General features: G+C 48.9%; 1 protein-coding gene across 1 annotated transcript in view; it reads right to left on the reverse strand.

Moving 5' to 3' along the window:
* The window catches only part of LOC8037425 (F-box/LRR-repeat protein 7), a 97580-nt gene extending 94026 nt beyond the window's left edge, over window positions 1-3554 (reverse strand). Inside the window, exon 1 of the mRNA XM_042289769.1 lies at window positions 3440-3554. The gene's annotated coding sequence lies outside the window, so the exon portion shown is untranslated. The remainder of the gene's footprint in view (window positions 1-3439) is intronic.
* Between the last annotated feature and the right edge of the window lie 10252 nt (window positions 3555-13806).

Genomic DNA, 13806 nt, shown 5'->3' on the forward strand with positions numbered 1-13806 from the left:
CCGACAAGCCAACGCAGCATGCACACAAAGGTACCTTTGGCAGGCTTACAATCACTCGTGCCTACTTCACAAGCACCAAAAAACTGCGAGCCTGCCAAAGGTACCATGGCACATGCTCTACTCTTGTGTTTTTCCGTTTGTTACTCTAGTGGGACTCTGGCATAAAGGGTTATTCACACGGGGGAAAAGAATCCCTCCCTTTGCTTCCCGGAATGTGCGGCGCATGATAACATTGTGGCTTTGTGAGGAGGAGAGCAGATTTACACAGAGGGGGGATGGGGTAGCTTTTGCTCAGACAACACGAACGGTCTCCACCTTAGAGTGGGGATCTCTTTGCAACAGATTTTAATAACGCCCTTGATAAAAATTATCACTTGCAAGTACTGCCAACCATTGTTCTGAAAACGTGCCACGAGCGGGTGTGCTGTTGCCATAAGCTTCTGAGGGTCGCTCATTTCAGTGCTGCACTGCCATTTGCTCCCCGAGGGCCGCTCAAGACTCGGGCCTCGTGCACTGGCGTATTAGACGCTACTTGAAAGTCAAACGCAAACATATCCAGGGGGCTTTAGACCTTGTTAGAGTAACTGTATATGTTCCGCCTTGTGGAGCAGAGTACCACAATGGTGCTTCCAGGGTGGCCATGTTGGATCCAAAGCCGCACTGCGGGAAGCGACAGTCGCTTCTGCAAGAGGCCCAGATGTGCGAGCTACTCGATTGTCCTCGCTGTCGTTTTCCCAGACTTCAGAGACATGTTTTAAAACATTGCTCGCTTGACGATTATACTGTATCCAGTGGCTACACATAATGTTGAATGGTCAAGGAACCTTCCAGTTTGTACTGTTTTACTGTAGGATGTATATTTTGCAAACACAAAGTGAAAAACATGATCCGCCCGAAACTCTGTGCCTGCAAGGTTGCTTTCCCGCAGAAAGCTCAGATCCAGCTCTGTGCACGTGGCTGCTTCTCCGCTAATACGGAGTTGGCGACTAAAGGAAAAGGAACGCGACACTCTGGCTGTGCAAACGGAGCCTACACAGTTGCTCTAGACCTTATTCATTATTAGCACCACCTCCCAGTGCCTGAGCAAACTAGTGAGCCTCCGTGCCACCTTTGAGGCTTCTCCATTGTCCCCACTCTGCCTGCATGGCATTCTCTGCAATAGTTCTTACAATGTTTTTCTGGGATGTGGTAGAGGCATTGGGTACTTCGAAAGTAGTTCGATTAGCAAGCCCGGTTCAGAAAGTTGTGTTGGTTCCGTTGAGAATCGCTGGAACGACGCAAAGAATCTGGTTTATTTGCAACTTTTTAGCACGGGCACCACAGAAAGGCATCTAGCCCATACGAGTGCCTGTGAGGCCTGTAGAGAGTGACAATGTGTTGGTTACATGTATATTGAAGGGAGTTGTGTGATTGAGTTCTGTCGTATCCGAGACAGTCACCGGACAAACTGCTTGCCGCACACAGTGTGATGAGCAATGCAAATAGCAACCTCGTGAAAGAATTGAGAGCCGCAGTTGTCCCGGTGTCATTACTGTTGCAGTTTTGCTTTGGATGCAACTGGCACAAATGGGTGAGGCAGCCTTGACCAGCCATAAATACAGTAATGGGGAGCTTATATTGGGGGAATTTTACAGAGCCCACAGGTAGAAGCAGGTGGTGTGGGTCCTGCCATTTTGCCACTGATAGTCCCAGGCTGTAAAATGCTACCATTCCAAGTTCCACAGTACAGCCTTCAGATTGAAAAGAAAAACTAACGCCCTGTATATTTACTCCAGTTAACCTATTATTTATCCATTGATTGCGCAGCGAGAGAGCAGTAGTGTGGCATCACTTTCCCATAACTGCGCTCTGCCAGTCATATCAAACATGGGTCGCCATGTTTGAGCACTATTGTGCTTTTTTAAACACTGGAATGTGTTGAAACTGATGAGTAGCCAGGGTCAGGCAAATCCTGGCCATGAGTCACGGAGGGAAATCATAAGAGGGTGGAATCGAAACATCTCTGCGCTACTGCTAAGTCACTGACAAGGTGAGAACAGCAGGGGGAGCTTACTTTGCAGAACCGAAACATCTCGGAGCTAAGTCCCTGACAAGGTGAGAACAGCAGGGGGAGCTTATTACCTTAACATCTCGGCGTTCCACGCACCTCGAGCGCGCACCCGTACACCCAAAGCACAGTGGAAGCAAATACTTTACTAGAAGAATACAGGACACTTGTCATTTGCATTAGACAGAACGACGGCTGTGTCAAATGCTCCCCTGGTGGAGTGGGTTATTTGGCGACGATTCTGCCCCTCTCTCACCGCCAGAGCACGCGACGAGGCTGTGCCTCAAGTTAAGGACTCGTTGCTCAACTATAGGGAGTATTCACTGGACGCCATATTTGTGGGTGCAGAGTAACACCTTTTGGCGGGCTAGTTGGTTCATGATTTGTAGAAATAAATGAACTGTGGAAACACATTTGTGGGTGCTGTTTAGAGCGCATGCTCAGAACGAGCTCACATCAATAGGCTGCTAAGATCGGCACTTTTGATGGTGCGGAATGCACGTTGCAAAAGAACTGTGGAAGCTCCCCATCAGCACGCGCTCAGCATTCGCGCACACAGCTATGGCCGCCAGTGAATACTTCCTATACTTAGTATCAGCTTAGCATGGACTACTGTTGGCCGGACGTGCTAAAATTGCGAGCGAATTGCCCTGGACGGCGTCTCGGCGGCTGCGCGAGCGCTCGTGCGGCGCGAGCGCCAGTTAGGGCAGTCAAGGGTAGCGTCTCGCGCTGGCACAGTTGGCACAGCCTTGGCGGTTAGTCCATGCAAAGGTGAGACGAAGTATTGGGCAGGAGATCGAACTATAGGGGGCGCTTTATCGAGCTTGTTGTCCACACAGTGCGGTGTTTAAACAAAAAAAAAAAAAAAAAAAAAAAAAGAAATTGAACTTCGCCTAGCACGGTCTGGGCACGAGCGCTTCGCTTTGACCAGTGCTTTGGACGCATGAGGAGCGGCCTTCGAATCGTCATCTTCGATTTCTCGGATCAACAACAAACAAGAAAATTAGGTTTGTTGTCCACGCAGCTGCAGCATGCCGCTAGTGGCGTGACTGTTCGATCCCCTCCCCAATAGCTCTTTTGACCTGCACGTGTGCTCTGTTTTGAAGTGCCGGACGTGGGGAGGGGAGGGGAGAGAGAACAGTGAACACAAGGTAGTTTTCTATAATCACAGCTGTGCGCAGAACTGTGTTCGGGTAGCCACAGGACGCGATATACGCAATAACTATCAAGCTTGTGAACTACAAACTACACGGGACGCTGGAAGGCGTCGCTGTCATCTTGTTTTGAAGGTCCCGGTTGGCGCCATTTCGCCTAGCGATCATAAGCGGATTCTCGTTCCATCGTAACATACATGCAGCTGAAATAAAATTGTAGCAAAACTTTGCGGCTTACCATGGGGTAGGGCCATGTCAGCACAAGCGAGGTGTAGGATAAACAAAAGCACATGCGGATTCGCGCGAAAACAACGAATTTAAGCTTCCATTGACAACATTTTTTTTTTTTTTTTTTTTGGCAACAGCCCAGTGTTGCTATGCTAGTTCCCGGCGTGGTCAGCGTGGTAGCAGATTGGGGAAACGGTGGTAACTTGTAACCTTTTACTCGATGTGCCATCGAAAATAAATCCTATACCTCCCATTACTTGAATGTTTGTTCTTGACAAAGACCACGGGTAAAGAAGCTCAATTAAAAGTGTGTTCAACTAAAACCGTTCAACCCACTGGATCGTGCACCCCCATTCCGCGAATGCGGCCATCGAACGGCCATCTTGCATGCAGATTTTTTTTTTTTTCGTCTTGCTAGCGTTGCAGAGGTCGGCGGCAGCGTGCTTACGACACGTTTTCTACTCGTTCGTCGTCATTCGCCGAAGGAGTTTTTTTAATACCCTGTGCAAGCCGTGAGACTTGCCGTTGAAAACAGAAGGAAATTTTTACAAAAGCGCAGTGCCGCAGAAAAAAGAACACAATTCGTAGAAAGCAAGTTTTGCCGGTCTCGCGGCGTGATCCAAGCTTCCTTGCAGGGACGGCGCCAGGCTTTTCATAGTGAGGGGGCAGTGGGGAGGCGCACGGCATTTTTGGGGAGGCATGGGCTTTCGATCCAACTAAAAGAACAAATATTCAGGGACGATGACTTGGCGCTTCGGGAGTTTTTAATAGAAATCAGTTCAGTTTATTTCATTATTTTACAAGCTATCTACAACTCTGGTTAATGTAGCATTTCACGTACAAAATATTCAGGCATGTTTACATTCCGCAATACTAAATAAGCACGCTCACGCTTGTCGTGACTCATCATCCGCTCTTTAGGCAGTCCCCTGCACCGCGAAAGACCGGAGCACGTCAGCGATCATGTAGATGTAGTGACAATTTTCCTTCTTTGCTGAATACGCCTGGCAGTAGAGGAACACGGCGACTGATTTAGCTGCGCCACTTTTCTTTATCTGCTTGAAGGACCGATGATGTTTGGGACATCTTGCGTGCCGCACTGTTGGAGTGGCGTCGTAGTCCGCCTTCCTTTTGAAGAGCTTTCTTCCAGTTTTGAAAGCCCTTTGTCAAAATACAGCACTTCCACTTTTTTACTCCCCCCCAAATACACAAACACTTTCAGCTTTCCTTCAACCTCCTGGGACAGTCTCTCGAAGGGACTCCGTGGCCCAGGGTCACGAATGATGGGAGCATGGCAGTTCACGAACCGCCAGGCTCCGACCTATACTCTTTCCCGAGCACACACAGTCGCCGTCACCAAAGTTGCTTCAAGGACGCCATAGAGACTTGAAATAAGCAGGATGACCTAGACACATCAAAGCCGCCCATTGGGAACTCGCCAGTCAGCCTGAGCGTCTGAGGACCTTGTGAGATTTCCTCGGTCAGAACATGAACTGTGCCCTTGAGTTCCTTTGTCTGGCAGGTACGAAGCGACGGCGCAGAGCAGATGGGATTCCAAGTCTCTAGCTCCGAGTAATCACTTGGGTGAAGCTACTTTCAGGAAGTCTTTTACGGTTGGCGACAGAGGAATTGAGTGGTAGACGACGCTCCTTAGCTTCGGCAAGCCATACCGATATTCATGCATCGTTCTTCATGTGGTACGTAAAGAAAATAAAGCGGACGGCACGAAAAAGTTGAACACGTCCATGAGACCTTTTTAGGCTGGCTATCCTTCAAGCAAATGCCTTTTCCATGGGACGAGGAAATTAGGAAAATGATGAGCAATGTAGCGCATGCGCATTAGGGTGAAAGGGGGGGGGGGGGTGTAAAGGCTGGCATATTTTTGGGGTGGCAGGACAAATTTTAGGGGAGGCGCCCGCCACCCCTCGCCTCCCTTTGGCGCCGTCCCTGCTTCCTTGGCATGCCAAAGTGCTACGTCTCTGTGCCTTCACACTCTTGAATACCGACCAAGAATCGGCGCAGCGGCAAAGTTTTGAAGATGTGTGCGACGCGCGCACAGCGGCGGTCACTGGCACGGAGTTCTCCGCGAAAGCTCTTATTAATGCTGTCAAAGACTATTTGTTTCTTTACAATAAGCGGCACCCCGACCACAAGGTTCAGGGCAAAAAGCTGCAGGCCTAAAACGAGATTGGCGACATTTTCGACGTGGCAGGTACGTACAATATCACGGTTGAGGGAGCGCACACATAGCCGTTGTTTTACGTTCCAAAGCACCATTACGTTTTCTTGTTTTTTCCTGCCGACACCTTTGATCAGAAAAACCTTTCAGCCGGCTCGAAAAGGTGTTGATTACTATCCGTTAAGTTGGCAGCGAGCCTGGCGACTCGTCGGTCGCTCAATCAGGTCTGAACACTGGTGGTCGCCAGTCGCTGGTCGCTCCAGCGACTGCCCCAAGTCGCAAGTGTGAACGGGCCTTTAATCCGACGCAGTTATTAAGTTTGTTTCTCACGACCACCGCTAGGGTATTATTTCCGGCTTCTGGTTGGCCACATTCGAATTTGTGAACAGCCTGCTTTCAGCCAATGGCGCCTCCCGATTCGTCTCCTACACTTCCCAATGAATGACTAAATCTCCCCACCCCCCACCATCTTTCACAACGCTTAGAAGAAGAAGATGACTAAATCTTTAGGGGAGGGGGGGGGGGGAGGGGACATTGAGAATGTGTGACAACTCTGTGCGCCTCGGGCAACAGTGTGCGCGCTCTCCATGGTGAAGGAATGATTTTTCTTCGGCCTGCTGGCTCTGCGTGAAAAAGTGGCAGGGCAAGTGAAGTAACGCGGCTGTTTCCCGCCGCCAGCTGGGAAAATAACCTTGCTAGCTAGCTTGCTAGGTATGAAACCTGAAAACAAAGATGGTGAGATTATGAGAAATCATGAGAAATAGGACAAATCATGATGTGTCTGCAAAGGGTCCTTATCACAAGAGCGAATGACATTTTAGCAAACAGCGACATTTGAGCGAATAATGGGGGCGCGCATTAACCCATCCGTCGCGCTGTGCCTTACGCCGCTTCGCGGCGACAGTCTGCGGATGCTAATTACAAAAATGTGAACCCACTTGGCCCACCCGAAAACGCCGCTTCGCGGCGTCCGACTAATTGCTAAAGTGTTAATCGGTGAAGCGTGGGTGTTTGCTAAAACGTCATTCGATCAAGTGAGTGCCTCCCGTCTGCAAGTCCCCAATGATGCTGTTCCAATTCTGCATGGAAGCATAGAGTAACATGGTGTTAGTGGATGCCTCAATAACATAAAAGATGTAAAAAAAAAATTACGCCTGCAAGGTAAAGTTGTTTTTTTTTTTCTCGTGTGTTTATTGGTGAAGTGTAGAAAATGTTCGCAGGAGTGATACGGGAATTCGACTGCCCGTTTAGCCTCGCCAATGGTATCTGCAGCCTATCGAGCAACACCAAATAAGTGTGCGGTAAAATAACAATGTATAGTGTATGAGCAAGTTGCATGCAAAATAGTGATGCCGGCCGAAAGGCAACGGATCCGTCGGGCAATACTGACGTCGGGCAAAACTGACGATAGGCATATATACTCCCTTCCGTTCGAACTTGTCAGTGTATCCATATTGAGTGCAGACCGGGACACAGCACTGTGTTGGCATCTTCACTGATAATCTGTAGCGCGTAAACTGTCCTTAAAACAACACATGAAGCGCCTAAACCTCTGTTGGCGCGCAGCGAGGTTGCGACCTGCATTCCTTCACCATGTCACGCAGCCGCTGACCGCCTCGCCGTTGCCATGATTACTATGCCGAGACACACTGTTGCTGGTTGTTGCGAACTAAGGGGGTGCCTTCAGAAAAACAGGGGGGGGGGGGGGGGGTGTAGGGAAATCACTGTATCGGCCATGGAGTTATGGATCGTCTAACCGTTCCGGTGAGTTGCTATCAATAGCTGCGTTCACTGTATCGGCCATGGAGTTATGGATCGTCTAACCGTTCCGGTGAGTTGCTATCAATAGCTGCGTTCAATTTACCTGCACCTCCTGCACCGGTGCAGGAAAGTGTAGGGTGGTGTACTTCTGGTCGTATCTCAATACACATACCGGAAGTACACTGCTCTATACTCTTCTCTACCGGTGCAGGATCGAGATAGAATGCAGCTACCAAAGGGGGGGGGGGGGGGGGGGGCTTGTATGACTGCTTCTATGCACTATTAACCATGGCTATGTTCCAAATCTACCCAAATGGATCACATGGCAGCACAAATGGAGCAATGCTGTGGAGCGCAAGGAGGCTTTGTGAAGACAAAAATACAAGACTGTGAGAATGAAAATCTTCGAAGCGTGGCTCATATGATCAAGTGCAATCTGTTGACCAATCACAATTAGGCGAGCCACGCTCAAACATCAAGTGCAATTAAGTAGGTTGATAATGAGCCAGTACTGATCAGTAATGAGGAGCTGTCGTGCGTGGTATTCTGTAAGCCGTCTGACGACAAAAAAAAGACGCACCTCCCTCCTCTTTCATCGCCACTAGACACTGAATCGAGCTCGTTTCTGGAACGCGAGTGTTGCAATTGCAATTACAAATACAGTCGTCAGAATAAAATAAAATGCTGCTCCAGAGGCACATACAGCTTCACACACATTACGCACGCAAAACACAATCACACGGTGTCAATTCTTCATCAGTATCCAAGTGTGCGAAGGCACAGAGGTGCAGCAATTCAGCGTGCCAAGGAAGCTTTGATCACGCCGCGAGACCGGCGAAACTTGCTTTCGACGAGTTGTGCCGTATTCCCGCGGCACTGCGCTTTCGCAAAAACTTCCATGTATCTTCAACGGCAAGTCTTATGGCTCACACAGGGTTTTCAAAAAAATTCTTCGGCGAATGACGACGAATGAGTAGAAAACGTGTGTTTAGCCGCTGCTGCCAGCCTCTGCAACGCTAGCAAAAACGCGTTTTTGCTGCATGCCAGATGGACGTCCAGTGGCCGCACTCACGCTGCAGCGACCAAGCGGGGATGCATGATCCAGAAATTGTCATAGAAATCAGAGATGCAAACAAAACCCAAACCGGAGGTGTTCTAGGCTCCTCGACATGGCAGCAGGAAGTGGTCCTAATACTATGTATAGACCCACAGCAGAATTTTGCAATTTAAAGGCGACCATAAACACGTACCCCCAGTGGCGTACCAACTTGTCTTCGAGTGGGGGGGCAAACCAGATCCCCCCCCCCGGGTCGGGGGGGGGGGGGGGGTTATATCTCTTGGGCGCCAACAGACAGTATTTGCCCTGCCCAGTGGCGGCTGTTTCAGGAGGGGCAAAACACATGCCTTGCCCCCCCACTCTGAGAAATGGGGGGCAAGTGCCCCCTTGCCCCCCGGTTGGTACGCTCATGCGTACCCCGGACGAACAGTTGAACCAGGGTTGTATACGTAGAGAGTTTGGCCATTCATTGGGAAGTATAGGAGACAAACGAGGAGGCGCCAATGGCCGAAAGCGTGTCGGGCATGTTCCAAGGCATCTTCACAACTTTGAATGTGGCGAACCCATAGAGCCCATTTATACTAACTCGAGAGGAAAAGGTCCACCATTTTCCCATACATTCTGTCTGCCACAAGCGGCGGGGCATGGGGCAGACCTTTCGAGCCCCACACATGGTTACCAACTAGCTTTACATCTTATTTCACTAGATTTTACTCTCTTCCTAAGGGATAATCCACATACCGGTGATAGTTATCTGGCCCCAGGGCCGCAACCAGGGGGGGGGGGTTAGGGGGTTTTGACCCCCCCGAAATTTTTTTCTGGGTATGGCCCTGGACGGTGCACTTGCAGCCAGCCGATTTTAATCTCCACCTCTGCGCACGCGCAGTGGCACCGGTCGGCTACCGGGTACCAAACCGGGACCGGTTCTTCGGTTTGCTATAACTCTCCATTATATGCCACCGATGCACATGATTCATAGGCAAAAATAAGACAATAAACATTTTCAAAATGGTCTCAAACTCATATGAGTTTGAGACCACTACTGTATATACCTTTCCAATAAACACTCCTAGGTCACCGCGATGTTGCCGATGCTGATGCAGCTGCTGCAACTCTCACACCCTCCAGCAGCTAGACATTTTTTGCCACTCTCTTGGACAGCGCGATTCTCTACCTATGTTTTGCATTCAACGTTTTCTGGCACCTCTTGAAAGTTTTCACTCAATATTTCTGATGAATGCTGCATACCCTTTATCTGTTATCTTCCACTATGAGAAATAGGGCTGATAGTAAGTGCCTGGCCATTCAAGCATTTCTGCTCGACATTAGTGGGAACCAAAGGAGGGGAAGGATGTCAAACAACCCTCGACACAATTTTGCGAGCAATGACAACCGTTCTCCCCCCTCCCAGAGATAACCCGCGTAAAGCTAGCCCTTCTCAGTTATAGCCAAAAATAGTTGTTCGGGTAGGAGTCAGTCGCACCTGTTTTTTTGCCTTGGTGCTGGTGTGAAAAAAGGAAGCTCTCCCCAAAACGTGCCCAAAAACAAAGTCATCTTGGATGCCGCCCGATCGTCAAGATGCGACTTTCGTCGACTGTGACTGTGTTATCTGAGACCTCTCTCAAATAAGTTATTTTCACATAAAGCTGCATCGTGTGGTACATACAATATATTGTTTCAATGTTAACACTTGCTAAATTGTATGTCTGTGTCCTGTCCATCAATAAACACATTATTTGTGAGCGTGAAAATTTATTTTCGACAGCTAAGCGCTTTGTCGTTTGACACGTTGCTAATCAAGCGGCGCCGTCAAAGAAAAAAAAACACGGTAACTAGCATTCCAGTTGTATTCCTTCTGTCGCGTGCGTACCCAACAAAAACAATCCTCAGGAAACTATGTACACCATGAAACAAAATACAGCGAGGAAAGGCGAGAATTTAGCCACCAGCAGTGTTTGAAACTGCACCTACATAGGCTGCGCCTATCGAAATCACAGTCCACTCAATTAGGGTTAGCAGGGACGCCGACGAGAGTCTAGCCTCAAACCCAGCGACTGGGCTCGGAAACAGTTTAATGCCCCTGCGGTCGAGTGTTTCTTGGAAAGGTGTATATACGCTCCCTAAGGAAGCCAGAGTTATGCGTTCATCCCCGTAGTGCTGTCTTTCCTGCACAGCATGTTGATCTTGCTCCTCACGTGATTGAATTCGACGAATAGCGGCGCCGCGCATTCGAGGCATGCGGCATGCTCAAAAGCAGGGGAAAGTTCGCCGGGGCGCATGCAACGTCTAGTTTCCTGCACGGCATTTGATCCGGCTCCTCACGTGATCAGATTTTGGCGAATAGCGGCGCGACAGTACGTAGAAAAGAGATGTGTAACTCTGGCCCTCGTAGGGAGCCTATACAGGAACTCTAGCTGATAGAGTTCCTGTATAGCCTCCCAACGGGAGCCAGAGTTGCGCGTCTCTTTTCCACGTATTGTCGCGCTGCTATTCGCCAAAATCTGATCACGTGAGGAGCCGGATCAAATGCCGTGCAGGAAATAAGACGTTGCAAACGCCCCGGCGTACGTCGTCCTGCTTTTAAGCGCGCCACAAGCCTCGAACGCGCAGCGCCGCTATTCGCCGAATTCAGTCACGTGAGGAGCAGACTCCGAAGGCTGTGCAGGAAAGCCGGCGCTATAGGGATGAATACGCAACTCTGGCTCCCGTAGGGAGCCTATACAGGAACTCTAGCTCTATAGAGCACGCAGTTTTGAAACGAAAATCTAGATGGCACTTTAAAAGATGGGAGGCGGACTGAAGTGCGTGAGGGGGGGTACCCCCTTCCGCATGAGATCCACAACTGAGGTAATTTAATAACGTTGGCAGGAGCCAGGCACGTATCTTGGGGGGGGGCCATGAGGTTGAAATTTTCCATTTTGCTGGGGGCGCCCTTCCCCCCTCCCCCTTATACAGCATTTTGTCATTTGCGGCGTTCCCCCCCTCCCCCCCCCCCCCCCTTCCCTCGAATCAACATCCTGATTACGTGCCTGGCAGGAGCTGACCAGGACCGACAACGTAAGAGGAGGAGGGTTCCATGTTGTCCGGTTAAAATATGACGCACTGATATTTAGTTACTCTCTCCGTGCCCGCTGGGTTGCCCGAACCACAAGAGATATGGAGACCGCAAAAAAGGTAAACGCTTAAATAGGATTTCAGGGCCCCTTAACCCTTTAACCACTCAACCCGAGCTGTACTCGTCGTGGAAGGTTGTACCAATATCACCGATGACGAGTCTCACTCGTCCAGCCAAAATGATGGTTTGCTTTCTCTGCCAAACACGAGACAGGTTTGTCCATCGGCTTTAGTTTCAATTTTCAACACTGGAGGGTAGGATAAGTCGTGCAAATATAGCGTGTTTTTGGCCTTTGGTACGCATCTAGCCTTGCAACAGTGATCAGAGATGGCAGCGCGCTTGAGTGATGCCGGTGATGGCTTTCGGAAACGGGCTCTCTCTTGCGGCAGTTCGAACAGTAGTGACGATGAAGACAATGAATTTAACTCTGAAAGTGAGTCGGACATGACGACGACCACAGTGACGAAGAAGACGACGCGCTGGGTAGCGTTCAAGTATGGAAATGCGTAAACTCTGAAAACCCACCACCCGCGCCTCCGAGGTTTCCGTTTTGTGCAGTGCCTGGGATTCAGCGGCAACCCACTGACGAAAAACATTCTCGGCAGGTTCAAGGTTTTTTTTTTGATTGGGACCTTGCCAACTTTATTGTGACAGAGACAAACCGCTATGAGGTCCCGCATTTCCCAGCGCGGGGTTCTTGATGGAAACCGGTGGACCGCGAAGAGATGGTGTTCCTTGCGCTAATAATTTTCCAAGGAATCGTTACTTACGGAACTTTGTTAGCGCTAGTACGGAGAAATGTTTAGGCACTTGATCTTTTGTTATGCTGCGTATTTTCAAATAAATACTGCACATTTCAGCACGTGTTATTCTATTACCCTTACATGCACTGAGGGAAAGTTTCCATAAAAATCAATGTTTTCTTTTAAAATTTTTGTGTCCATACCTATCAGAAACCAATCAAGTATGCAAAATCAAAACCACATAAGAAAAAATATGTGCAAATAAAAAAATTTGGGAAAGTTTGTACATTTTTTTCAACGATAACTTGGTGGTTAAAGGGTTAAAGGGACACTGACATCCCCCAAAATGTGAAATATGGTTGTATAACCATGTCTCACCGGTAAGACATGGTTGTATAAAAACAATATTAATTGTGCCGGAAAACCTTATATACTAAAGATTTTAGAAAACGTTGTGCTCCTGTCATTTTGTCGAAATCTCCAATGAAAGCCTTCAAAATAGCTTTGAAATTCTGATGTCAGTTTCTGTTTCTCAAGGAGGAAGGAACTGTGAACTTGATAGTAAGTGCGACAGAGGCTAAGATATAATTATCTTTCGCCAGTGTCTTTTTTTTTTTTTCTCATTACATATTGACGATTGCCTTCTTCTCTTCGTGCTAGTCTATGTTTATTCTAAAAGGTTAACGTCATGAAATGTGAACAGATGCTCGAAAATGAGAACCTAGTAGCGTATCTACACTATGGTGCCTGGAACGTATTTCCAACTGGTGCGTTTACCGCCATCAAAGAACTGGTCCCTCGATCTCCGCCCGATGACGTCGTACAAGTGTCATGCTGTCGTCGGTCGTGATCCTAGCTGGCGGTGTCCCAGGAGTGGTGGATGATGTGGCAGACGCCCATTCTGTTGCAAGTCGCTCTCTAGAGTGGCAGCCCACAAAGCTTTGGCAGCCAGAAGTTGGGACACCACGACGACAACCACACTCGTGTTGGCTCGTGCTTTTCGCCAGCATTTCAACGACCAATTGCCAGGATCGTGACATTTGACAGCAGAACACTCCGGTTTCTGCGACGTCATTTGTCGCCCCTTGGGGACCACTTTCGATGCACGGGCAGGATAGGATGCTAAGCACACCAGTTGGAGACGCGCTCCAGGCACCATACCTACACGACGACCATGACACTATTGCACACCCTAAAAAACACCACTGTTCTTTTGCCGCACTTGCAAACGGGGAAAGCACTAGAAACACACATTTGCTGTTGGAGTTTTCTTGCAAAATTGTTCGATGATGTTGCAGAAATCTGTGCATAATGGGGACTTTGTTGTCGATTATGTAATTGGTATTTTACTATGCTCAACGAGCAAGCAAAGGAACACACTGTGGAAAGCTACGTTTCTACATGTTATCGGGGAAACGCGGCAACACCTGCAAATATACAAAGCTCGAATATCTGTCCAAAGTGTAGTGGGCGATTTGACCGCGCGAAATTGCAAGACCTAACTTTGTTCCTGCAAACAAGA

The sequence above is a fragment of the Ixodes scapularis genome, unplaced genomic scaffold, assembly GCF_016920785.2.
Source record: "Ixodes scapularis isolate PalLabHiFi unplaced genomic scaffold, ASM1692078v2 PGA_scaffold0__279_contigs__length_252992795, whole genome shotgun sequence".
Classification (NCBI taxonomy): domain Eukaryota; kingdom Metazoa; phylum Arthropoda; class Arachnida; order Ixodida; family Ixodidae; genus Ixodes; species Ixodes scapularis.